The following is a 4,371-nucleotide window of genomic DNA, read 5'->3' on the forward strand; positions in this document are numbered from 1 at the left end:
CTCCTCCTCCTCTTCCTCCTCCTCATCCTTCTTCTCTTTCTTCTTCTCCTTCTCCTCCTCTTTCTCCTCCTCCTTCTTCTCTTTCTTCTTCTCCTCGTCCTCCTCCTCCTCCTCCTCCTCCTCCTTCTTCTTCTTCTTCCTCCTCCTCCTCCTTCTCCTCCTCCTCTTTCTCCTCCTCCTCCTTCTTCTCTTTCTTCTCCTCCTCCTCCTCCTCCTCCTCCTCCTCCTCCTCCTCCTCCTCCTCCTCCTCCTCCTCTTCTTCTTCTCTTCTTCTTCTTCTTCTTCTTCTTCTTCTTCTTCTTCTTCTTCTTCTTCTTCTTCTTCTTCTTCTTCTTCTTCTTCTTCTTCTTCTTCTTCTTCTTCATCTTCTTCTAGGGAGTGCACCCATCTGTGGACAGGCTTACTTTTATTAGTTTAGGTGATACTTGGGAGAATATACGTAGCACCAGGGACTGAATCCAAATGCGTCTTGTATAAGGTAAATACACAATCTACTAAAGTCTGTCTCTGGCCTACAACATTTTTGTTTGTTTGTTTATTTTTGCGTCACTCACGAGTTACTCCTGGATCTGCTCTCAGAAATCACTCCGGGTAGGCGCAGGGGACCATATCAGATGTCAGGGACCTAACCTAGGTCAGTCTCATGATGGCCACATGCAAGGCAAATGGTTACCCACTGTGCTATCACTCAGGCCCCCGAGAATATGGAACACTTCACGAATTTGAATGTCATTCTTGTTCAAGGGCCATGCTAAATTTCTCTGTCTCTTTCCAATTTTAGAATATGTGCTGCTGAAGCGACTACTGGCCTGGAATATTCTTACTTTAGTTCATCCAACATTTTGAAATATAAGCTCTGAAATAGCCTTTTTTGAAAAACAAAACCAGCTAACACAAACAACATATATCCAGTTGGAGATTAGTCTCTATAAATGCCATACCATTATTTTCACATCTAGTCTGTGCTTTGGGATCTGTCACAGCAACACTAATATCACTTTTCATACTGGATCAATGTTATCATTCAAGCATGCTCCATCATTTTCTGACATAAACAAACAACAACGAAAACTTAATGCCAACATCTTACTCTAAAACTCAAGTTCCTAATCATAGAGACTTTTTCAAGGTGTTTCTTGCTCTGGACATTTCAGTTCATCTTTTCACAGTTTGCAACCTTCAGTGGGGGACCCCCGACCCGTGGGGGTGTGGGAATGAAGGTCGCTAGTAATTTGTGGGTTTACTCGAGCAGGCCCGATCTGTGAAGAGAACTTAAGAAGTTAGTAAGAAAAATCCTCAAGACAATGCATGCTGTTCAAAAGGGGTTTATTGCTGGGGAGATCAGCTTTTAAGGGCGAAATACGTCAGGGGGGGTGTTACAGTTTTCCACCAATTACAATTACAAGCACTCATTAGCATAAGCTGGGGGCAAGTAATAGGGAGGGGTAAAAAGGTAGACCTGAGCACATGTTTATACTGAAAGCACAAGATCCAAACAGGGTCTTATAAATTTTACTCAGCAAGCATAAATAAAACATCAGCTGTAATCAAATTAATCTTTTGCCAACACAAAGGCAAGTTGCTCTATGATTTTCTTTCTGGCTGGATGTATTGGGCTGCTTTGAATTACTTTAGTATTTGTCTATTTCCTTTGTTCTCAGGGCATGGGTGCCTCTGGTCATGTGGGTGACAAGGTCAGGGATTTCTGAGATGTCCTTTGTTCTAGTTCGGCTCCCCACAACAGTTATCAGAGAAGCAAGAATTAAAGAATATTTCAATGTACTTCATGGGCACATTTGCCCAGAAATTCCCATTTGAACTGATGATCCCTCCTCGTAAAATTCATTCTTCTTTGTCTCATAAAGTCACTCTTAAGTGGTTTTGCTCTATCTTCTGCAGCACTTCCTTAGAACTATCTTTTCTCAAAATAATTATTGTTTTGATGCCTCTAAGGATTTTGAACTAAATTCATTTTTGTATTTATTATTGTAATTATTATTATTCCTTTTTTGTGTTTTGGGCTTCGTAAGTGGTATTCACGAGATTTTGGACCCTGAGGACAATTCTGTGCCTATTTGGCTAGTGATGTCAATAAAGTTCTGACTGTTGAGATTACTTGGGCCACTAGGACAGGAATCTGGCCCTTCTAGATCCCTGGAATAATGTAGAAGAGACCCAAGGGATAACCAAATCAATCCACTTTAACTAGTGCATCATCTCCTGGTCCCCAATCTCTTTTTTTATTTTCTGTCATTCTTAACACTTTGAAAACTATCTATAGGGGTTTGCTATTCCTAAATGTGCAAGTATTACTCTGACCTGTTCACTGCATTTTATGTTTTTTATTATTTTGATTTTGGGGTCACAGCTAGCAGCGCTCAGTGGTTACTCCTGGCTCTGCACTCACATATTGCTCTTGGCAGGCATGGGGGGCCATATGTGATGCGGGATTTGAACCAGGGACCATCCTGTGTTGGCCTCATCCAAGGCAAGCGCTTTATCGCTGTGCTATTGCTCCAGTCCCTGTTCACAGCGTTTTAACTTTATTCTCTAACTATTGGTTATACAACCCAACTTACAGGTATAATAGGCATCACTTACTTATTACAGACACAATTAAATGTTGACATCTTTCAAAAACATTTTGAGCCTCATTCTAGGACATAACAAATTTATTTGCTGAGTTTCTCAACTTAAAATAATTTTTATAAATTTATTAGATAAAAGTTAAACTTGTCTCCAATAGAAGAATCATTTGCTCACTTTTTTTTTTTTTTTTTTTTTGGTTTTTGGGTCACACCCAGCAGTGTTCAGGGGTTACTCCTGGCTATCTGCTCAGAAATAGCTCCTGGCAGGCATGGGTGACCATATGAGACACCAAGATTTGAACCAACCACCTTATGTTCTAGATCGGCTGCTTGCAAGGCAAGCACCGCTGTGCTATCTCTCCGGGCCCCATTTGTCCACTTTTTATGTCCTAATGTTCTATTCTGTATTGAGCCATTCCTCCTACTTCAGTTTCTGCTAATTCTATTATCCACATCCAATCTATGTCTTTCTCTTCAGCCCTTTATATACAAAGACATTGAACTTTCAAAGAAAAAAGAACACATTAAAAATACCTGTTCTTAGTGGACTGTTCAGGAGGAGAAAAGGAAAAATAAAAAAAAAAAACCAGGAAGAAATTGCCACAATATGGAGGGTATCTCCCATTTACTGGCTTACCATGGTGTAGTCAGTAGTCATGGTGTGTGAGTTTCTGGATATCAGGGGAAGTAAAGTTTTGCAAAGAGAAGCTGTTAGGTCATACCAGACTTACTAAGAAAACCAGTAAGATATACCAGAGGCTCACTTGATCTGCACGGCCTGGGAACTTAGCCATGCCACCTGCATTTTCAGTGAATCACAGTTGTCAGGCAGAGGGCAAACTTTCTTTCTTTGCAAAAATAAAAAGAAGAAATCAGTTCCAACTTCCATCAACATCTAGGTCCTGGTTCTTGTTTCAGAAATGTTTTTAAGAAGAAAAGATATATGTTTATTATGGGACAATGTACATGATTAAGAAGAAATGAGAATAATGGAGGGAGGGAAAAAGAGAGACAGTTTCAGAGACAGACAACGAACCTTGCAGTAAAAAGTAAAGAACCAATATCCAAAAAAGGGATGTGGGCATCTCCAAAAAAAACAGAGTGAATTGAATTCCATTGTGAAGTTGTTTACCTTGGGTCTTTTCCAAGTTGTTTCTGCTTGTACTCTCAATACACAAAAGAATCCTGGCTAGGGACTTATCAAGAAAAAGGACTCTGAGCTTAAATAGTCTTTTCGTTCTCTTAATCTTATCAAGGTTTTTATTTTTTCTGTCTGAGGATTATCTCAAGAGGGGATCTTGCCATCCTATGAAGGATTATATCTGGAATTTCCAAACATTTCTTGATTTTGGGGGGGAGTTTCCTAAAATTTACTACCCAGAATCCTCTGAGATTATCATTTATCTCAATGTCATATTTCAATTTAAATCTCTATCAGCCTCCTATGTCCTGAGAATAAAACACAAAATTACAGAATGAATGTCTGTCCTATATTCTGCCTTTTCTACTATATTCATCACTTTTTTGGACACACACATAATTTTCTCTCTATAACTCATGTAAAAAGAGGGTTTTTTTTTTATTTGTTTTGGATTTCAGCTGAGAAGTCTGCTATCTAGAATTCTCCACTGCACTCTACCATAATGTCATTGCTCACAGATAAATAAGTCAAGCTCAAAATTTCCTGTTTATTTTTGTTTGTTTGAGGGGAACCACACCCTGCTGTGGTCAGAAGTTATACCTGGCTTTGTACTCAGGCATCAATCCTGACAAGGTACAGTTC

The 4,371-nt window shown here is 39.5% G+C and overlaps 1 non-coding gene across 1 annotated transcript; it reads right to left on the bottom strand.

The window, feature by feature from the left end:
- Positions 1-698: 698 nt before the first annotated feature.
- LOC125996794 (U6 spliceosomal RNA) lies at positions 699-805 on the bottom strand. The gene has a single exon (XR_007491472.1). It is a non-coding gene; the product is annotated as a U6 spliceosomal RNA (small nuclear RNA).
- Between the last annotated feature and the right edge of the window lie 3,566 nt (positions 806-4,371).

This window comes from Suncus etruscus, chromosome 18 (assembly GCF_024139225.1).
Source record: "Suncus etruscus isolate mSunEtr1 chromosome 18, mSunEtr1.pri.cur, whole genome shotgun sequence".
Classification (NCBI taxonomy): Eukaryota; Metazoa; Chordata; class Mammalia; order Eulipotyphla; family Soricidae; genus Suncus; species Suncus etruscus.